The sequence below is a fragment of the Magnolia sinica genome, chromosome 7 (assembly GCF_029962835.1).
Source record: "Magnolia sinica isolate HGM2019 chromosome 7, MsV1, whole genome shotgun sequence".
NCBI lineage: Eukaryota > Viridiplantae > Streptophyta > Magnoliopsida > Magnoliales > Magnoliaceae > Magnolia > Magnolia sinica.
Window position 1 is genome coordinate 34,419,663 of NC_080579.1, and position 23,837 is coordinate 34,443,499.

Here is a 23,837-nt window from a genome sequence, read left to right on the forward strand (position 1 = left end):
AGGTTTAAGGATTTGAGAATACATTTAGGTTTTAGGTTTAGGTTCAAGTTTTAGGTTTAGGTTAAGGTTATAGGTTTAGGTTAGGTTAAGGTTTAGGTTATAGGTTATAGCTTAGCTTTAGGGAACTGAGAATAGGTTAAGGTTTAGGTTTAGGAAATCAGGTTCGGGTTCGAGATCGGGTTTAGGTTTGGGTTTTCAAGTTTAGGTTTAGGTTTAGGTTAGGGAGTTGAGATTAGGATTAGCTGTAGGTTTAGGTTTAGGGATTTGAGAATACATTTAGGTTATAGGTTTAGGTTTAGGTTTAGGTTATAGGTTTAGGCTTAGGGTTTAGGTTATAGGTTTACATTTAAGTTAGGTTATAGGTTTAGGTTTAGGGAATTGAGAATAGGTTAAGGTTTAGGTTTAGGAAATAGGGTTCGGGTTCGGGATCGCGTTTAGGTTTGGGTTTTCAAGTTTAGGTTTAGGTTTAGGCTATGGAGTTAAGCTTAGGATTTGGTGTAGGTTTAGGTTTAGGGATTTGAGAATAGGTTAAGGTTTCGGTTTAGTAAATCGGGTTCAGGTTCGGGATCGGGTTTAGGATTGGGTTTGCAAGTTTAGGTTTAGGTTTAGGTTTAGGTTAGGGAGTTGAGATTAGGGTTAGGTGTAGGTTTAGGTTTAGGTATTTGAGAATAGGTTAAGGTTTAGGTTTAGGAGATCGGGGTCGGGTTCGGGATCGGGTTTAGGCTTGGGTTTTCACGTTTAGGTTTAGGTTAAGTAGTTGAGATTAGGACTAGGTGTAAGTTTAGGTTTAAGTATTTGAGAATACATTTAGGTTATAGGTTTAGGTTATAGGTTTATGTTATAGGTTATAGGTTAGCTTTAGGAAAATGAGAATAGGTTAAGGCTTAGGTTTAGGAAATCAGGTTCGGGTTGGAGATCCGATTTAGGTTTGGGTTTTCAAGTTTAGGATTAGGTTTAGGTTAGGGAGTTGAGATTAGGATTAGTTGTAGGTTTAGGTTTAAGGATTTGAGAATACATTTAGGTTTTAGGTTATAGGTTATAGTTTTAGGGAATTAAGAATAGGTTAAGGTTTAGGTTTAGAAAATTGGGTTCGGGTTTGGGAACAGGTTTAGGTTTGGGTTTTCAAGTTTAGTTTTAGGTTTAGTAGTTGAGATTAGGATTAGGTGTAAGTTTAGGTTTAAGAATTTGAGAATATATTTAGGTCTTAGGTTTAGGTTTAGGTTTTGGTTTTGGTTTAGCTTATAAGTTATAGGTTTAGGATAAAGTTTAGGTTTAGGTTTAGGTTATAGGTTTGGAGATTTGGGAATAGTTTTAGGTTATAAGTATAAGTTTAGGTTAGGTTATAGGTTTTGGGATTTGATTATGGGTTCGGGTTTAGGTTATAGGTTTTGGTTTTGGTTTAGGTTATAGGTTTTGGTTTAGGTTATAGGTTATAGGTTTAGGATAAGGTTTAGGTTATAGGTTTTGCGATTTGAGAATGGGTTCGGGTTTAGGTTATAGGTTTTGGTTTTGGTTTAGGTTATAGGTTTTGGGAATTGAGAATGGGTTCGAGTATAGGTTATAGGTTTTAGGATTTGAGAATGGGTTCAAGTTTAGGTTATAGGTTTCAGTTTTGGTTTAGGTTATAGGTTTTGGTTAAGGTTATAGTTTATAGGTTTAGGTTTAGGTTAAGGTTAGGTTTAGGTTATAGGTTTTGGGATTTGGGAATAGTTTTAGGTTATAAGTATAGGCTTAGGTTAGTTTATAGGTTAAGGTTTAGGGATAGGTTATAAGTTTTAGGATTTGAGAATGGGTTTGGGTTTAGGTTATAGGTTTTAGTTTTGCTATAGGTTATAGGTTTTGGTTTAGGTTATTGGTTATAGGTTTAGGACAAGGTTTAGGTTTAGGCTTAGGTTATAGGTTTTGGGATTTGGGAATAGTTTCAGGTTATAAGTATAGGTTTAGGTTAGGTTATAGGTTTTGGAATTTGATAATGGATTCGGGTTTAGGTTATAGGTTTAGGTTTTGGTTTAGGTGATACGTTTTGGTTTTGGTTATAGGTTATGGGTTTAGGATAAGGTTTAGGTTTAGGTTTAGGTTATAGGTTTTGGGATTTGATAATGGGTTAGGGTTTAGGTTATAGGTTTTGGTTTTGGTTTAGGTTATAGGTTTTGGTTAAGGTTATAGGTTATAGGTTTAGGTTTAGGTTTAGGTTATAGGTTTTGGGATCAAGGAATAGTTTTAGGTTATAAGTATAGGTTTAGGTCAGGTTATAAGTTAAGGTTTAGGGATAGGTTATAGGTTTTGGGATTTGAGAATGGGTTCGGGTTTAGGTCATAGGTTTTGGTATTGGTTTAGGTTATAGGTTTTGGGATTTGAGAATGGGTTCGGGTTTTGGTTTTGGTTATAGGTTTTGGTTTTGGTTATAAGTTATAGGTTTTGGTTTTGGTTAAGGTTAGGTTTAGGTTATAGGTTTTGGGATTTGAGAATAGGTTCAGATTTAGTTATAGGTTTTGGTTATGGTTTAGGTTATAGGTTTTGGTTTAGGTTATAGGTTATAGGCTTAGGTTTAGGTTATAGGTTTTGGGATTTGAGAATGGGTTCGGGTTTAGGTTATAGGTTTTGGTTTTGGTTTAGGTTATAGGTTTTGGGATTTAAGAATGGGTTCGGGTTTAGGTTATAGGTTTTGGTTTTGGTTTAAGTTATAGGTTTTGGGATTTGGGAATGGGTTCGGGTTTAGGTTATAGGTTTTGGTTAAGGTTATATGTTATAGGTTTAGGTTTAGGTTAAGGTTTGGTTTTGGTTATAGGTTTTGGGATTTGGGAATAGTTTTAGGTTATAAATATAGGTTTAGGTTAGGTTATAGGTTTTGGGATTTGAGAATGGGTTCGGGTTTAGGTTATAGGTTTTGGTTTAGGTTTAGGTTATAGGTTTTGGTTAAGGTTATAGGTTATAGGTTTAGGTTTAGGTTAAGGTTAGGTTTAGGTTATAGATTTTGGGATTTGGGAATAGTTTTAGGTTATAAGTATAGGTTTAGGTTAGGTTATAGGTTTTGGGATTTGAGAATGGGTTCGGGTTTAGGTTATAGGTTTTAGTTTTGGTTTAGGTTATAAGTTATAGGTTTAGGACAAGGTTTAAGTTTAGGTTTTGGTTATGGGTTTTGGTTTAGGTTATAGGTTATCGGTTTAGGATAAGGTTTAGGTTTAGGTTTAGGTTATAGGTTTTGGGATTTGGGAATAGTTTTAGGTTATAAGTATAAGTTTAGGTTAGGTTATAGGTTTTGGGATTTGATAATGAATTCGGGTTTATGTTATAGGTTTTGGTTTTGGTTTAGGTTTTAGGTTTTGGTTTAAGTTATAGGTTATAGGTTTAGGATAAGGTTTAGGTTTAGGTTTAGGTTATAGGTTTTGGGATTTGAGAATGGGTTCGGGTTTAGGTTATAGGTTTTGGTTTTGGTTTAGGTTATAGGTTTTGGTTATGGTTATAGGTTATAGGTTTAGGTTTAGGTTAAGGTTAGGTTTAGGTTATAGGTTTTGGGATCTGAGAATAGTTTAGGTTATAAGTATAGGTTTAGGTTTGGTTATAGGTTAAGGTTTAGGGATAGGTTATAGGTTTTGGGATTTGAGAATGGCTTCGGGTTTAGGCCATAGGTTTTGGTATTGGCTTAGGTTATAGGTTTTGGGATTTGAGAATGGGTCGGGTTTAGGTTATAGGTTTTAGTTTTGGTTATAGGTTTTGGTTTGGGTTATAGGTTATAGGTTTTCGTTTTGGTTAAGGTTAAGTTTAGGTTATAGGTTTTGGGATTTGAGAATGGGTTTGGGTTTAGGTTATAGGTTTTGGTTTTGGTTTATGTTATAGGTTTTGGGATTTGGGAATGGGTTCGGGTTTAGGTTATAGGTTTTGGTTTTTGGTTTAGGTTATAGGTTTTGGTTTAGGTTATAGGTTATAGGTTTAGGTTTAGGTTATAGGTTTTGGGATTTAAGAATGGGTTCGGATTTAGGTTATAGGTTTTGGTTTTGGTTTAGGTTATAGGTTTTGGGATGTGAGAATGGGTTCGGGTTTAGGTTATAGGTTTTGGTTTTGGTTCAGATTATAGGTTTTGGGATTTGGGAATGGGTTCGTGTTTAGGTTATAGGTTTTGATTTTGGTTTTGGTTATATGTTAGAGGTTTAGGTTTAGGTTATAGGTTTTGCGATTTGGGAATAGTTTTAGGTTATAAGTATAGGTTTAGGTTAGGTTATTGGTTTTTGGATTTGAGAATGGGTTCGGGTTTAGGTTATAGGTTTTGATTTAGGTTTAGGTTATAGGTTTATGGTTAGGTTATAGGTTATAGGTTTAGGTTATAGGTTATAGGATTTGAGAATGTGTTCAGATTTAGGAATACTTTTAGGTTATTAGTATAGGTTTAGGTTAGGTTATAGGTTTTGGGATTTGAGAATGGGTTCGGGTTTAGGTTATAGGTTTTGGTTTTGGTTTAGGTTATAGGTTTTGGTTTAGGTTATAGGTTATAGGTTTAGGTTTAGGTTATAGGTTTTGGGATTTAAGAATGGGTTCGGATTTAGGTTATAGGTTTTGGTTTTGGTTTAGGTTATAGGTTTTGGGATGTGAGAATGGGTTCGGGTTTAGGTTATAGGTTTTGGTTTTGGTTCAGATTATAGGTTTTGGGATTTGGGAATGGGTTCGTGTTTAGGTTATAGGTTTTGGTTGGTTTAGATTATAGGTTTTGGTTAAGTTATAGTTATAGGTTTAGGTTTAGGTTTAGGTTTAGGTTATAGGTTTTGCGATTTGGGAATAGTTTTAGGTTATAAGTATAGGTTTAGGTTAGGTTATTGGTTTTTGGATTTGAGAATGGGTTCGGGTTTAGGTTATAGGTTTTGATTTAGGTTTAGGTTATAGGTTTTGGTTAAGTTTATATGTTATAGGTTTAGGTTTAGGTTAAGGTTAGGTTTATGTAATAGATTTTGGGATTTGGGAATACTTTTAGGTTATTAGTATAGGTTTAGGTTAGGTTATAGGTTTTGGGATTTGAGAATGGGTTCGGGTTTAGGTTATAGGTTCTGGTTTTGGTTTATGTCATAGGTTTTGGGATTTAGGAATAGTTTTAGGTTATAAGTATAGGTTTAGGTTAGGTTATAGGTTTTATGATTTGAGAATTGGTTCGGGTTTAGGTTATAAGTTTTGGTTTTGGTTTAGGTTATAGGTTTTGCTTTAGGTTATCGGTTATAGGTTTCGGATAAGGTTTAGGTTTGGGTTTAGGTTATAGGTTTCGGGATTTGAGAATGGGTTCGAGTTTAGGTTATAGGTTTTGGTTTTGGTTTAGGTTATAGGTTTTGGTTAAGGTTATAGGTTATAAGTTTAGGTTTAGGTTAAGGTTAGGTTTAGGTTATAGGTTTTTAGATCTAGGAATAGTTTTAGGTCATACGTATAGGTTTATGTTAGGTTATAGGTTCAGGTTTAGGGATAGGTTATAGCTTTTGGGATTTGAGAATGGGTTCGGGTTTACGTTATAGGTTTTGGTTTTGGTTATAGGTTTTGGTTTTGGTTATAGGTTATTGGTTTCGGTTTTGGTTAAGGTTAGGTTTAGGTTATAGGTTTTGGGATTTGAGAATGGGTTTGGGTTTACGTTATAGGTTTTGGTTTTGGTTTAGGTTATAGGTTTTTGTTTAGGTTATAGGTTATAGGTTTAGGTTTAGGTTATAGGTTTTGGGATTTGAGAATGGGTGCGGGTTTAGGTTATAGGTTTTGATTTTAGTTTAGGTTATAGGTTTTGGTTTAGGTTATAGTTTTAGGATAAGGTTTAGGTTTAGGTTTAGGTTATAGGTTTTACGATTTGAGAATGGGTTCGGGTTTAGGTTATAGGTTTTGGTTTTGCTTTAGGTTATAGGTTTTGGTTAAGGTTATAGGTAATGGGTTTATGTTTAGGTTAAGGTTAGGTTTAAGTTATAGGTTTCGGGATCTGGGAAGAGTTTTAGGTTATAAGTATAGGTTTAGGTTAGGTTATCGGTTGAGGTTTAGGGATAGGTTATAGGTTTTGGGATTTGAGAATGGGTTCGGGTTTAGGTCATAGGTTTTGGTATTGGTTTAGGTTATAGGTTTTGGGATTTGATAATGGGTTCGGGTTTAGGTTATAGGTTTTGGTTTTGGTTATAGGTTTTGGTTTAGGTTATAGGTTATAGGTTTTGGTTTTGGTTAAGGTTAGGTTTAGGTTATAGGTTTTGGGATTTGAGAATGGGTTCGGGTTTAGGTTATAGGTTTTGGTTTTGGTTTAAGTTATAGGTTTTGGTTTAGGTTATAGGTTATAGGTTTAGGTTATAGGTTTTGGGATTTGAGAATGGGTTCGGGTTTAGGTTATAGGTTTTGGTTAAGGTTATAGGTTATAGGTTTACATTTAGGTTAAGGTTAGGTTTAGGTTATAGGTTTTGGGATATGGGAATAGTTTTAGGTTATAAGTATAGGTTTAGGTTAGGTTATAGGTTAAGGTTTAGGGATAGGTTATAGGTTTTGGGATTTGAGAATGGGTTCGGGTTTAGGTCATAGGTTTTGGTATTGGTTTAGGTTATAGGTTTTGGGATTTGAGAATGGGTTCAGGTTTAGGTTATAAGTTTTGGTTTTGGTTATAGGTTTTGGTTTCAGTTATAGGTTATATGTTTTGGTTTTGGTTAAGATTTGGTTTAGGTTATAGGGTTTGGGATTTGAGAATGGGTTTGGGTTTAGGTTATAGGTTTTGGTTTTGGTTTAGGTTATAGGTTTCGATTTAGCTTGTAGGTTATGGGTTTAGGTTTAGGTTATAGGTTTTGGGATTTAAGAATGGGTTCGGGTTTAGGTTATAGGTTTAGGTTGAGGTTATAGGTTGTAGGTTTACGTTTAGGTTAAGGTTAGGTTTAGGTTACATGTTTTGGGATCTGGGAATCATTTTAGTTTTTAAGTATAGGTTTAGGTTAGGTTATAAGTTAAGGTTTAGGGATAGGTTATAGGTTTTGGGATTTGAGAATGGGTTCGGGTTTAGGTCATAGGTTTTGGTATTGGTTTAGGTTATAGGTTTGGGATTTGAGAATGAGTTTGGGTTAAGGTTATAGGTTTTCGTTTTGGTTATAGGTTTTGGTGTAGGTTATAGGTTATAGGTTTTGGTTTTGGTTAAGGTTAGGTTTAGGTTATAGGTTTTGGGATCTGGGAATAGTTTTAGGTTATAAGTATAGGTTTAGGTTGAGTTATAGGTTAAGGTTTAGGGATAGGTTATAGGTTTTGGGATTTGAGAATGGGTTCGGGTTTAGGTCATAGGTTTTGGTATTGGTTTAGGTTATTGGTTTTAGGATTTGAGAATGGGTTCGGGTTTCGGTTATAGGTTTTGGTTTTGGTTATAGGTTTTGCTTTAGGTTATAGATTATAGGTTTTGGTTTTGGTTAAGGTTAGGTTTAGGTTATCGGTTTTGGGATTTGAGAATGGGTTCGGGTTTAGGTTATAGGTTTTGGTTTTGGTTTTGGTTATAGGTTTTGGTTTAGGTTATAGTTTATAGGTTTCGGTTTAGATTATAGGTTTTGGGATTTGAGAATGGGTTCGGGTTTAGGTTATAGGTTTTGGTTCTGGTTTAGGTTATAGGTTTTGGGATTTGAGAATGGGTTCGGGTTTAGGTTCTTGGTTTTGATTTTAGTTTTGGTTATAGGTTTTGGGATTTGGGAATGGGTTCGGGTTTAGGTTATAGGTTTTGATTTTGGTTTAGGTTATAGGTTTTGGTTAAGGTTATATGTTATAGGTTTAGGTTTAGGTTAAGATTAGGTTTAGGTTATAGGTTTTGGGATTTGGGAATAGTTTTAGGTTATAAGTATAGGTTTAGGTTAGGTTATAGGTTTTGGGATTTAAGAATGGGTTCAAGTTTAGGTTATAGGTTTTGGTTTAGGTTTAGGTTATATGTTTTGGTTAAGGTTATAGGTTATAGGTTTAGGTTTAGGTTAAGGTTAGGTTTAGGTTATAGATTTTGGGATCTGGGAATAGTTTTAAGTTATAAGTATAGGTTTAGGTTAGGTTATAGGTTTTGGGATTTGAGAATGGGTTCGAGTTTAGGTTATAGGTTTTGGTTTTGGTTTAGGTTATAGGTTTTGTTTTAAGTTATAGGCTATAGGTTTAGGTTTAGGTTAAGGTTAGGTTTATGTTATAGGTTTTGGGATTTGAGAATGGGTTCGGGTTTAGGTTACAGGTTTTGGTTTTGGTTTAGGTTATAGGTTTTTAGATTTGAGAATCGGTTCGGGTTTAGGTTAAGGGTGTGGTCCCTGCAAATACAGATATAAACACAGCCACCAGCGCAAATGGCCAGGCCCATCCAATGCTATCCATAGGAAATGGACAGCTTCATCATGGTAATAACAGCAGTTCCCACCTTCCACGGACCCCCGCTCATCCGGATAGCTCCGACGCACATTCGGGTCTGCTACATTAATTTCGAGCAAATACATAAACTCGGTCTGTCCAAATGGCTAGGCCCCTCCAATGCCGTCCATAGAAAATGGACAGCTTCATCATGGTCATAACAGCGGTTCCCACCTTCCAGGGACCCCCGCTCATCCGGATAGCTCCGACGCACATCCGGGTCTGCTCCATTAATTTCGAGTAAATATATAAACACGGTCTGTCCAAATGGCCAAGCCCCTCCAATGCTGTCTATAGGAAATGGATAGCTTCATCATGGTCATAACAGCGGTTCCCACTTTCCAGGGGCCCTCACTCAACATCCGGATAGCTCTGACGCACATCCGGGTCTGCTCCATCAATTTCGAGCTATACATATATAAATAAAACACATAACATATAAATTTACCTGAAGGCGCTGACGGATGAGCTGCTGCACATCATCTGTCACGTCTGCCCAACGGGAGGTGATGGTGGGGATCATAGATTGGCATAAGACACTGACCTCCGACGTAAACAATCTGGCATTGTTCCCTACATGTCTAATAGTCCTGTGGGAACTCTACCATTACCCTACCCTCACGTGTAAATCACTGTAAAAGCAACCCACGTGTGGGTCCATGTCCTCGTCGACTGGTCGACGATGCTACTGCAAAAGAAATATGTAAGTCTAAACATAAACCAAAGTCATTAAAAGAAATATATATCTAGACTTACATGCAGTGCCCGGTGTATGCGTGACTGAGGGATCCGACGACTGCGATGCAACATGTGGCGGCGATGCTAGCTCTGTCCCATCACGGGTAGAAGGGGTAGATCCAGTGCGCAAACGATGTACTCTCCCACCTGGTGCCATCACTGAATATGTGCGAGCTACGAACTTATAAATTTAAACAATGTCAATACAAGTGAAATATACTAAAACATTATACAAGTAGTGTTCACAGTACAATGTATTTATGCTTATGCTTAGAGAGATGATTAAAATATGATTAGACCATTACACTATAATGCAAGCAGAATATATTAAAACTGTAAACTTTAATCTATAACCCTGTTAAATTCCATTACACATTGTCATTCTATATTAAATATACATATTCGAATTGAAAAATGACATGTAAATCATGTGTTCATTTGATAATCGTCGTCTGTATCACTATCGCTTAGGACTATTTCTTCTTCATCATCAGTATCGCTGATAAGTATGTCCTCTTCATCGTCTATAATGGATCCCTCAATGAAACCACTATCATCTCTAACAATGTCACGTACTATTGAGGCATCAACATGATCAGGTGGCACATCATCTCTATCCAGTTGCACCACATCAATATCAACACTTGAATCAATCCTTGTATCCGCAGACGGCACATCTTCTTGATATGCTTGTTCAACCCTAGACATGTCATTTTCCCCGTCCTCGCTATCATCAACTTCTGATTCAGGAACGTCAAATACGTTCCTGGGCTTTATTTTCTGCACCACGTGCCAAGAGCCGCCTAACTTGGTGTCAGCGAGGTAAAATACTTGTTCGGCTTAGCTGGCAAGGACAAATGGGTCGTCCTTAAACCACTTTCGAGATAAATTTATGCTCGTAAAGTAGTTATCAGTCTGTATTCCCAACTTCTTATTTCCAATGTCCCACCAATCACATCTTAATAAGTACACCTACTTTCTCATACAATAATTCAGCTCAATAATATCCGTCGAAATGCCATAAAAGTCAATTTCATCCTCCTCATTCATTCCCTTCACAACCACCCCACTATTTTGTGTGGTCCTATACTTGTCATGTTCTTCGGTGTGGAACCGAATCCCGTTTACAATACAACCTGTATATCTAGATATACGTTTATCAGGGCCACATGCCAGCGAGTATAGTGCATCAGACGCATCCGCAAAGTTGCTTGTGCGCAACGTCTTCATCTATTATCATGTACAGAATGTAATTATTTAGGGATTTTCTTAGGTTCAAATAATATGCAATACAACAAAAATTCTAAGTGTGGAGAGATATAATGTGAAATCTTACATGTTTTTCGAACCATTGTGGAAACTGATCCTGATGCATTCGATTATAACTTGTGGGGAATTTGGACTTCATCTCATCTATGTGTTCGCTACACATAAATGACACACCATCAACAAGAAACATTAAGGTTCTGAGTTTACAGAGAAAATAATAATCAAGTGGAAGACCTACTCCAAGTACGACTCTATTTCTTCACAATTATACAACACATACCACCTCACCTTTGCTAGATCCCCAATATCGATATCTTGAAATGTCAGGGATCCTAAAGGACGAACGTTATGTGCAAACACAGATATGAGTCCTTGTTCATGCTCCTGCCCTTCATCGGCATTCCGATCTTCTCGGTTGAATCTAGTCTCTATGCCACAAAGATACAAGGAGCAAAATGTAAGGCACTCATTATCAATGTACGCCTCAGCTATGGATCCCTCTGGGCGTGCCCTGTTCCTCACAAATTGTTTGAGTGTGTGAAGGTATCTGTACATAAAACCAATATGTTAAGAGCATGAAAACATGGATATATGTAGTTTACGGAATGAATAAAAATTTTAATAGGTTCTACCACCTTTCGATCGGATACATCCAACGATATTATACTGGGCCTGCAAGCTTCGTCTCATACGGTAAGTGAATTACTAGGTGTACCATGACATCGAAAAATGCAGGTGGAAATATTCTTTCAAGTTTGCAAAGGATTACGGCAATGTCCCTGTCAAGTCGTTTAATAACATCTACATTTAACGATTTTGAACACAAATCCTTAAAGAATATCCCCAACTCAATCAACGCCGCACTGATATCCTTGCTTAGGAATCCACGAATCGCAACCGGCAGTAGGCATTGCAGAAAGACGTGACAATCATGACTTTTCAAGCCTGTTACCTTACAGTCCTTAACGTTTACGTGCCGAGATATGTTTGACGCATACCCATCGGAAAACTTCACCGATCTCAACCATTCATATAAACGCTTTCTCTCTAGTTTTTTCAACGTGTAACAGACTGCTGGTATAGTATACGAATTTTCTTGTGGTTGCAAGTGCAACTCTTTCCTTAAACCCATTTCTTATAGATCCAATCGAGCCTTGACACTGTCTTTTGTTTTCTTCTCTATGTTCATCAATGTTCCGAAGACATTGTCACATATATTTTTCTCAATATGCATGACATCCAAGTTGTGTCTCAATTTCAGATCACTCCAATAGGGCAACTCAAAAAAGATGCTCTTCTTCCTCCAGTTATAGTCCAATACTGTACGTTTCCTCTTCTTCAAGTGCGATGCCTTACCAAATATAACTTCTCCAATGTTACTCAGTTGTTGTATCACATCTTCTTCAGATAGCTCTTTCGAGGGTGGCCTATAATCTTGTTTGCCATCAAAGATCACGTCTTCCTGCGCCAACTATGATCACTCGGAAGGAAGCGGCGATGGCCCATATAACATGTTTTTCTACCATGCTTCAATGATAATGAACAAGTCTCAATACCACATGTAGGACAAGCTAACTTGCCCTTCGTGCTCCACCCAGAAAAAATTTCATACGCGGGAAAGTCATTTATTGTCCACAAGACCGCTGCGTGCAATCGAAATGTCTGTCCTACAAATGTGTCATACGTTTCTATACCTTGACTCCACAACTCTATTAACTCATCTATTAACAGTCGCAAATACACATCAATGTCATTCCTAGGTGACCCGGGTCCAAGAATAAGCAATGACATCATGAAAAATGACTCCTTCATACACCACCAAGGAGGTAAATTGTAGGGCATAAGTACCACTAGCCATATACTATACGAGTTACTCATATTACCAAATGGATTAAAACCATCACTTGCAATACCTAATCGAACATTGCGAGAATCCTCTGCAAACCAGTCATGTTGCTTGTCAAAATTTTGCTAGGCTTCAGAGTCCACAGGGTGCCTCAAGGTACTATCATCATGAATGTGTTTCTCCTTATGCCACCTCATATTTTCAGCCGTCTTACAAGACATAAACAATCTTTGCAATCTGGGTTTCAATGGGAAGTACCTTAACACCTTTTGCGGGATTTTCTTACGCCCGGCTTTGTCATACTTCCACCTAGACTCTCCATATTTTTGACACTGTTCAACCTTATCATGTTCTTCCCTATACAATAAACAATCATTTATACATGCATGTATGAGTTCATAACCAAGGCCCAAGTCTCGCATCAAGGATTTTGCCTCGTAATGAGACTTGGGCAATGTCTCACCAGCCGATAATGCTTCTTTCAGCAACTTAAGCAACATGTCGAACGATTTGTTACTCCAACAATTTATTGTCTTCGAATGAAGTAAATTTGTAAGAAAATTCAACTTGGAGAAGTTCTCACACCCTGGATAAAGTGGACGTTGCGCATCCCTCAATAACCTACTAAACTTATCTGATTCGACATCACCCATTGGAGGAATATCTTGGCTACTGCTTGTCGCTGCAAAATTAGTATCCGCAATTGTTCCCCTGAACACATCACCTATGATATCTTGCATTTCGTCAACGTCTTCACCCTCGTCATCCGGCACAATTAGGTCTTCATTGACTTTAGTGGCCTCAACTCTATGGGTCATATCTTCACCATGATGGACCCACCAAGTGTAACCTGGGTCAATCCCAACTATGAACAAATCATCCTCTACTTTGTTTAAAGTCTTGTATATCAAGTTCATGCATTTTCGACATGGACACATAATCCTATTCCTTGAATCTGTCTCATTTCGCGCAAATTCCATGAGCTCTTGAGCCCCTTGTTTATACTCTGGGCCAAACCTGTTCTTAGCTCACATCCAACTCTTATCCATCTCTATAATGAAAAGACTAGAGTCAGTCTACAGAGATAGCTTTAAGATTAGGCTATGTTATAAGTTTAGCTTATATGTTTAGGTTTAGGTTAAGGTTATGAGTTTAGGTTAAGGTTATTAGTTTAGGTTTAGTATATAGTTCTAGGTTTTGGGTATGGGAATAGGTTATAGGTTATGGGATAAGGTTTAGGTTATAGGTTATAGGTTAAGGTTCGGGTTCGAGATCGGGTTTAGGTTATAGGTTTAGATTATAGGTTTAGGTTATAAGTTTAGTTTTAGGTTTTTAAGTTTAGGCTTACGTTTTTTAAGTTTAGGTTTAGGTTTTAGTTAATGTTTAGGTTTAGGTTATAAGTATAGGTTTAGGTTAAGGTTAAGGTTATAAGTATAGGTTATAAGTTTAGGTTAAGGTTATAAGTATAGGTTTAGGTTATACGTATAAGTTATAAGTTTAAGTTAAGGTAATAAGTATAGGTTTAAGTTATAGGTTTAGTTTTAGGTTATAAGTTTTAGGTTTAGGTTTAGGTTATAGGTTTAGGACATAGGTTTAGGTTTAGGTTATAAGTTTAGGTCTATGTTCAGGGAATCAGGTTCAATTTCGGGTTCGGATCAGGTTTAGGTGTTCTCTAGTATTATCTACTATTAAACCTAGTATTATCTACTACATACTAGTAACATACAACTTATATTGGGGCACCATACCATAAGCTACAAGAATTTCATGTCCCCCTAACCAAGGTATCCTCCATTGATAACATATATATATATCATAAGTTGTTTATTTTCATTTACAGTTGCAAATACATTCATCATCCATCCAAGAAAATTAAAACAAGTATTGTCAGTTTATGACGAACAGTTGAAAAGGAAAATCATGCATCTTATCTTACCCGAACATAAACAGTGGTTCCCACCTTCCAGGGACCCCCGCTCAACATCCGGATAGCTCCAACGTACATCCGGGTTTGCTCCAACATTTTCTAAGCTAATACAATGAAATCCTAAATTAGTTACTCATCCAAGGTTAGATAGATTGTAATACTTTCATATTCCCATTTAAACGTCCACGCTAAAAATTCGGCAGCATCTCCCCATGCCTCTCCAGATAAGTTTATCTTACGTTACATTCTGATGCTAAATATCTAAAGCAATGTAAAGATATTTGGCATTGGATATGGAATGGAAGAAACATATCCAGAGAGAAATGAGGAGATGGACCGCGGATCAGGCATGAACATTGAAATAGATTATATGAAAGCATACTATCCATCTAACCTTGAACTGTCCAAAATGGGACAATTTGAGCGATTTCTATGCCACCAAAAACACACCATATCTATGTATGGCCCCATAGAAATCCTCAAACGAGTAACTAATTATCTAACTTACAAAACTATAAATTATAAGTCACAACTATAAACTAACTAATCACAATAATAATTTAAGGCAAGAAAATGTAATATACAAGCTCATTAAGGTTTGCAAGGACAATTATATGCAACAGAAGGCAATGGAACAATATAAGCTGCATTAGTAACAGAGGGAGATCATTCATCAAAGGGAGATCATTCATGTTAAGGGACGAACCTAAAAATGAGATTGATCCAAAGCCCAAGTTATCCTTTCCAAAAAAAAAAAAAAAAGGAACATTCACCATTGAGATCTTTCTAGAGCTGGCCATGATGTTTATATGCCATCCAAACCATTTTAGAGGGTTTTTACCACTCAAATAAATTATAGCCACAAATATCATACTGATACAAAACTTCCCTCACCCAAGGCATTTAATCCCCATTGTTAGGCACAAATATGATACTAACACAATACAAAATATAATGTGTCGAAAGGTTACATAGCACACTCATGCACCTCGGTTAATACTAGTCTAATCTCTCATGTTTGTTTTTCATTGGAGATATCCATAAATTTCCCAAATTGCACCACAGTTAAATGAGGAAAAAAAAAAGATTATACAAACAGTTTATCCAATGCCCTACAATTGCTATAATTCTCTTCCAAAGGATTCCTAGCTTGGCCAGTTATGAACTTTGAGACTTGCTAAATCCAAATCCAATGCAAATCCATCTATTTAAAACATTTATGGATTTAGAAAATTCATAATCTCATTTCTCTAATTCCAAACATGTAAAGAAATGATGCCCGGTGCCTCCAAAATCGCTATATAATTCAGAAGATCCTATCCATTGTTGTTATATGATTTGTAGTTTTGTCACATGACAAGTTGCTTGCGTGCGAATTAAATCTGCGGTTTAATTAAAACCAAACAACTATGACTCAAGCATCAAGATATGCATATACGTGACATATGACTGAATGTGATGTCATCATCAAACTACATGTTGCTTATATCATCACCCTTTATTACAAAATTGATTTGCCACAAATGGTCCTACAAGGTACATATCACAACTTTTTTTTTCTTCTTCATCTTCTTTGTCATAAACATCCCACAACTTTTTACTTTACCATAAAATGTTCAGGAAAATATAGACTTCATAGGAAAAATAAAAGCAACTAGAAAGGAATAAATAACCATCACGTTATTCTTAAATAAAAGAAAAGAAGGAAAGAAAAGAATGTGTCTCATGACTCGGTATAGAGAAGATCATGAATAATGGTCGTTTCTTTTTTCTTTCTTTCTCTTTAATCAAAGAACCAGCTAACAATCCTCTACTAAGGGAAAATGCTATTTTGCTTTGCTTGGAGCTAGCATCCCTAAAAGTGTTTCCACATGTATTACTGCATATACCAAGAGAAAATATTGTAAATGTATCCTAGACATGGTTCTTGTTGAACTGAAGAGAAGGCTTCAGTAAGTCTCTGTTTTTCATGACAATGAGAAACAAGTGAGCTGCAAAGAGTAATCTAACCTAGCTGCTCAATTTAAACACATACTATATAATATGTTTCCAAATTAGTTTATCATGAGTGTTCGAACCATTGTTCTTTGTAAGCAGATTGTTTGGGTCATGCGAACTATATCCTGAGAAGTTCCTTGGCAGTTTGTTGAGAATAACGGTTTTTTTTGTTGGAAGGTAATAATCTCATGAAGTAGAGACGGTGTAGTGTGTGTGAGTGATCCAGGGTTCAATCCCTGGTAGTGTTACCTTTTAAAAACAATTAATATACATTCATTCTTGGTTATTGAAACAAAACGAAATGAGCAACCTACATCAGAATGCATTGAAATAAAATGGTTTTGTTCTCTATGTTTTGTTGGTGTGGCCCATCTGAGTTCTGAGTTCTGGGATCTAGATATGTGGGCCCACCAGTACATTTACCACCCAAACAGAAAACACTACTCACTTCCATCAGCTCATTTCATATTTTCATACAAAATCCAGCATTTTCTACGCACGTTTCAGATTTTTCCCTCAAAACAAATGGAATCTAAAATAGAAAATCCAAATCCCTAACTCAAAATCCCCCCCATTTAATCCAAAAATTGCACCAATTCAACCAAAACAACACAGATCGGAATCTAGAAATCACCAACAAACGCTCAAAAATATGAATCCAGAAATCAACAAGAAATGCTAGGAAATCCAATACGATTGAAAATCAGACAGAAACGAGGAGAAATCTACCTCAAATCAAAGAGATCTGCATTGCCTTGTCCGAGGAGATGCAAGAATTTTGGAGCGTCTATTAGGGGGGGGGGGAGAGAGAGAGAGAGAGAGAGAGAGAGAGAGAGAGAGAGATTGGGGATAGGGTTAGGGAAAGGAGCGCGCGTGAGACACACACACAGAGAGAGAGAGAGAGAGAGAGAGAGAGAGAGAGATCGGCCACATTTGGGGGGGTTTTTGGGCAGGCCTCTCTTTTAAGAGCGCGCCCAAATTTTGGGCGGGCCTCCCTGATTTTCTGGTATGGCTCTGTGGGCCCCACCATGATGCGTGTCAAAAATCTACCCCATCAGTCAGATGCATCATCCCATGGTGGGCCCAGGGATTAAAAATCAATTCAATCTATGACTTGTGTGGGCCACACCACATACAAAAGTTGAGAGGAGTTACCCTCCATTAAAACATGAGTTTTGTTTTTTGGGCCCACTGAGTCGTGGTTCACCAATCCAGCCCATCCATTATATGTGTGCCAATTGGATGAGGGGTCATACCAAGTTTCAGACGCATCTAAATTTCAGGTGGGGCCCACCAAATGCTTTTATATGTTTTAGGTGTGTCGTCACGTAATTTTAGATAGTATGGCCCAACGGAGTTCCGTATATGGCTGATTTTTGGGATATCCCATAATTTAAAGGGGACTCATCAAATGCATGGTGTTGATGTTTGACACACATCATTGGGATTTAAAAATGGAATTAAGACTAATAATATCAAATATTCTTGGGAATTTGGAGGATCTTGTAAGGTCTGGACATATCACATGGCAATACAAATATTAGGTGGACCACACCATTAAAAACTTCCTACGGTCCAATGTAAGGTTTATTTGCCACCATTAATGAATGGATCAAGCTGGTTTTTATTTTTTCTCATCATCTGGGCCTGTATGACCAAATCAATAGATTGGATGTCAAATAAAAAGTACAGTGAGCCTTAAAAGGGTTTTAATGGTGGATATGAATCATGTGTAATTTTTGGATATGAATCATTTTTCGGATATGAATCATTTTTCGGATAATTCTCTAAAATGATCTCGAAAAATGGATGAACAATGTGGGTTGATCCCGATTTTTTTTAATCTCCACATCTAGAGACCTGCCACACCTGACCTGACTCGACTCGACTTGGTACCTGTGATCGGGTCGGACTCAATCTGGATTAGTCCAGGCCAGACCTAAACTCAGATCGGGCCAGGCATGCTGGACTTGGTACCGAGTTGGGTCGAGTTCAAACAAGGTCTATTTCAAAACCGGGTCGAGTTAGGTCAACCCTAACTTGGTCCGACTCGACTCGTTGCTCTGTTCAACACGCTGTGTATCAGGGCAGGTTTTTTGTTTTTAATTATCGCATCTCAATATTCCTAAAATTTTAACCCTCAATTTCTTTCTTTCTCTAGTAAGCGTACGCCTGTCCATTCGTTCTTTTTTTTCTTTCTTTCTTTCTTTCTTTGGAAGCTTGATCCTACTCTTATAGGCATATGCTTATGACGCTTAACGACCGAGTTCAATTCCCTTCATGTGGATTTTTTGATGCACGTGGTTTTCGTGCATCTGTAGGGAATGGTCTCACCTTAAAGGGACAGGGACACCCTGTCATTATATATATATATAAAAACTTCCCAAAACCCGTCATGAGTTTGGGTGAATAGCTTTGGTCGTGGGTTTGCTCCCTATAGACAAGAGTGTGATTCCCCACCCTGTGGATTACCTATCACGAGTTGGGACAAACGACTTTTGTCATGGGTTTGCTCCTCACAGACACGAGTTTAATTCCCCTCCCCATGGATTACATGAAGGGGCAGGAGGAAATGGTAATGCACTAGAGGGTATGTTACTCCATGGATTCACAGATAAAGGGCCGCCATCATCTTCTGGTAAAGGATTCCAAGTGGATTCGGTGGCCCACCATCTGCCATGTAAGGAGCTCGGTTTACATATAGATGGGGGCGCAGGAGATGTTAATGGATGAGTGAGTGCATCATTCAATACATCAAATGGGAAAGGATCCCAACCGTTGCCTAGTACAGGAAGTGAAGTTGACAAGGTGGGTCATCATCTGCAGATCGAAGAACTTGGGTCACAAGGAGAAACCACAAACGGTGTGGTAGCACAGCCAAGGAAATCTTCCTAATCTAGCCAACAAAGGCATTGGATGAAAGGGGGTAGTCGATCCCGAAACTCGATTTGTTTCAAGTGTGGGAAGGTTGGACACTCGAAGAAAGACTGCACCAACTAGACAAATATAAACTTTCACATACATCCCCATAAGTAAAAAGTGGGCCACCTATGAAAATCACCACAGGTTGGTCCCCTCAATGGATGGGCCTCATCATTGAAATCAATCGAAAGCCAATGGTCCTACTCAATGTAGGTGTGTTACTCACCTAGTGAGTCAATGGACCAAATTTTGATGACATGAAATGATCATGGTGCAACCCATATTTTATGCGGCTGGGTTGTCTTACTAACATGATGTATTGACATGAAAGGTGGTGGGCCCTTATGTGATCTTTTCTCATGTTTATGGTCTATATCTATGTATGAAAGATGACTAAGCATGCTGTTAGTTTATTTACATGTATGTGTATAGATCAATAGGCATTTTACCTATTTAAAAAAAAAATTTAAAAGCTCCAAACCCAAAAAAATAAGGGAAGTTCAAAGAGAAAAATGGCACATATGCAGTTTCTGAAACATGGAAATCATGCCCAAATGTTAGACAGAAAAAAGAGCTCAAGTTTTTAGTTCATAATTTATGATTGATTTAACAAGGAATCAAGACATGGTTTATTAGTCAAAATGCTCCTAATACAAAAGTGTTGCTTTTAACCAGAGATGCAGCCAAATCATAAATAGGCCTTCAGCTACCATGACGAAAGAAACTAAGTACAGGATTTTCATATCTAAAATATGAATTGGCACCAAATTATTTGAACATGTTATTGAGAACTATCAACTTGAAAATATCTGTGCTAAGCTCAAAATGAAGAAAATCTAGAGGATCCATGGAATGCTTACCCTTGAAAACTTCTAAAGGTTGCCAAATAAACAGTACAGCCTTATGTCTGCTTTGTTTAGTAGGATTGGATGCCAAATAAACGGTACAGCCTTATGAGGATTTTAATGATGGATATCTAATCACTATTGTTTTCATGTGGTGTGGTCCACCTGATATTTTATATACTCTCATTTTTGGGCCCCACCATGATGTATGTTTTATATCCACACCTTCCATCCATTTGTAGAGATCATTTTAGGGCAATATCCAAAGAACGAGTTAAATCCAAAGCTCTAGTGGGCCCCAACACAAAAAACAATGGGACAGTGACGCCCACCATTAAAAACTTTTAAAGGCAACAAAAGTTTTATATCAAGATGATATTTGTGTTTTACCTTATTTAAGGTATTTTTTAACATTTGAACAGGTTTGATTTCAAATAAACATCATGATGGGCCTTAACATAGTTTCAACGGTGGGAATCACTCTCCCCACTATTTTCTTTGGTCGGGTCCACTACAGATTTTTATCTGCCCTAGGTTTAGGCTCCTGACTTAAAATGATATCTCAAAATGGATGGACGGTGTGGATATAACAAATACATCATAGTGGGGCCCACAGAACTTGGGGACGTCAATCAAAGTAGGGCGTTCAAGAGACGTCCTACACCCAAACGACATAACCTCTCTCTCTCTCTCTCTCTCTCTCTCTCTCTCTCTCTCTCTCTCTCTACTCTCTCTTCCTCCAGCGCTCTCTCCCTCTTCTCTCTCGCTGACTCTCTCTTCCTCTCTCTCTCTGATCTCTCCTCATTGTCCCCTCTCTGTTTCTCTCGCATCCTCTACCTCCTCTATCTCTCTGTATCTCTCTTCCTCTCTCTCGCGGACTGTTGCCGGACGCCCTACCCACGCACGCCCGGACTTCCTCTCTCTCTCTCTCTCTGAAGCTCGGTTAACAGTGAGGTATCTCTCTCTCTCTCTATCAATCTCTCTCAATCTCAATACTGATTTAGGGATTTGGGGATTTAAGGATTTGAAGATTTAGGGATTTAGGGATTTGGGGATTTGGGGATTTAGGGTTGGATGGCAAATAAACCTTACATTGGACCCTAGGAAGTTTTTAATGGTGTTCATGGACCCCACGACTATCAATGGAATGGGCCACGGTGGGGCCAATACATGTATACGCTGTGGGGCCCACTATCTCACGTGATAGTGGCCCACCATAGAGTTTATTTGCCATCCAACCCGTTGTTAGTCTAAAATATGATGTTTGGTGGGATTTTTTTTCCTGTTTATGACACTGGAGTAGAAGCTCAGACTTGTGAAAAGGGTGGGCTGCACCAGGAAGATCAACAGGATGAAAAATTAGAACAAGCATAGCACTAAACAAGCATAGTAGGTAATGGTTATTAACTATACTGATGTTTAGTCTTAAAGATTATGTAAGCGTATTTAACTGAACAAACATTTTTTTTTCTCATGCAGTTGGTCCCATTCTATCTTTTCCATAACCATTTATATAAAAGAATCAAATATAGGAGATGAGGAGCTCATAAAATGTGGGAAACTAAATCTTATAGATTTGGCAGGCTCAAAGAATATTTCATCAATATATTTTGTTGCTAAAGTTGGTAACCTACCTCTATATTTTATTACATGAACAACAAAGCAATTTGGACTTTTGGAGTCCAATTCATATTCAACTTTAAAGGAATGTAATTGCAACTTGAGGCTTTTCCTCAGTATGAATACTAGGAATGAGATGTGCACAATTCAATCTATGTGGTCATCCTAAAGCAGCCTAGTAAGCTCATCCTTGGTTCTAGCTGTATTATAAATGTCTCCCGTATTCAAAACTCCCATCTCCATCGCTTTCCCTCTCTCTCTCTCATCCTTGCTATGAACTATTATTATTTGTTAAGGATTCTTGAAGCTGTCTGAGAATTAGAGACCTTCGGTGAATGGGAGTTCTAACTTGCTCCTCACAGACAAATATTTGCTGCTATATCATCATCATTACAACCTTGTCCCAGGTATTTGGGATTGGCTTCATTCTCATGGTAGTTGAGCAAAAAATTTAAGATCAGCTTGGGACCAGCATTTACAAATACTACCATTAGGTGCAGTTGCTACTAGGCAGAATAAAAGATTTGCTGTGATAGATGGATCCAGGTCAGACTTGTATGATGGTTTTGCACCATTTGAAAAATGGTGGTGACTCATCCTCACGTGCTGCACTGATGTACAGCTATCAGACCCATCCAAACTGTGGTCGCACTGTGGATGGAGCATGTAACAAAAAATATACTGATCGAGTAAAACTAAGCATCCAATTAATGGCTATCAAATCCATGGTTAAAAGTAAAATAGTGAGTGTTCCCATTTGGAGGGAAAGATCAGATGGTTAATATTATTTTCTCAGTGCAACTTTTCAGTTTTTCTCCATCCATGGTTGGGTCAACAATTTGGATAGTCTGATTGCCGTACTACTATGCCATGTATATGTTTGAAGAGTCACCACCATTTTTTAAATGGTCCAAAACTAACATAGGAATCTAGCCATGGTGATGGGCACATGACAAGGTGTTGGATATTGTGACTTTAAGATGCCCGACATACTAATCCATCCATATTTTAAAATAAACTCAAAGAATAATGAAAACACAAAAGATCTAAAATAGACACACACAACACACACACACACACACACACACACACACACACACACAACACACGCATTAAAAACCCAGATTCTGTTGGACACTGTCTCCTTGAATCTCAGAGACAGTTGTGATCTCTTGGACATGGATACAAGGATGTAGGATAAATGGACTTCCGGATCCAGACCAACACATTTTGAAAATAATATCAAGGAATACCCTGGAAGAAGGAAAAATGTTTTATGTAGCAAATTAGTAAATAATTAATTTAAAGATGGTGTTCAACACTGTCAACATTCAAGAGCACAGATGATGCTCATGCAATGGGAACATGGATATTTACATGGTTAATTTTTTCCTGCTGTACCTGCATGAATCTAAGTTAAAAACGTGGCCGGAATATTATGTAACATGCCTTAGTTGTTTGGTTGCATGGATTTTCTATAGCTCATTTGGCCAAGTTCTTCCTCAAAGGAAGGAATGTGGTTGAATGCATTTCAATATGTTTTTAAATAGCTCATTTGATGAATCATCATTGTTGTTGGATACTGTAATCTCAAAAGCTCATGTTTTTTTAAATAGCTCATTTGAGAAACATCATTGTTGTTGGATACTGTATGTTAAAAGCTTAGGCAAAGCCTTTTCTTTGTTTAGTATGCATAAACAGTGTCCATAACGTCGGTGTTGGGTAGTATGTTTCTGTCAGTAAACATTTTTATTTAGTTTCATGTGTATAGATATGATTCTGATAGGAGTGCATTGCAATGCTTTCAGAGCTGCCTCTGCCAGGCATTTATGTTTCTCAATTGAAACCATCCAGATAAATAAGGCCCATTCTAAGTCAGTGGCAACTTGAAAATCATACCAACTGAATGATCCTAGGTGTCAAACTGTGGAAATCAAAAGGAATGGTAAATGAAAAAGAATAAGTGGTCTAAATTAGACAAACAAATGTCCAATATTGGTGAGTATCTGAAGAGATGGTGAGTATCTGCCATCCAAAATGAGGATTGTTATGGTAAGGAGAGGGTTGCCCGTCATAGTAGGCGGGAAGCAAAGGGGACACCGTGATGTTTGTGAGAAATCAATGGATTGGGTTAAGACATGGATTAAAAAATGATGCCTTATTTTTTTTCCTAATCTTGTTTCTTTACGACCTGTATGAATGTAGTTTGATGGTTGTTATAGTCTGTGTGGCTGTTTGGCTAGGGGTAGATCTTCTTTATGGGTTTTGCTTCCCCTATGTGCTGGTTCAGGATCACCATCATGGGCCCACATGTACAGATGATCCAAAGATT

General features: G+C 37.5%; 1 long non-coding RNA gene across 1 annotated transcript; it reads left to right on the forward strand.

The window, feature by feature from the left end:
* The first annotated feature begins 187 nt into the window (after positions 1-187).
* On the forward strand, positions 188-13,778 carry LOC131251286 (uncharacterized). The gene is made up of 3 exons (XR_009173715.1): positions 188-199; positions 598-824; positions 13,753-13,778. It is a non-coding gene; the product is annotated as an uncharacterized LOC131251286 (long non-coding RNA).
* The last annotated feature ends 10,059 nt before the right edge of the window (positions 13,779-23,837 follow it).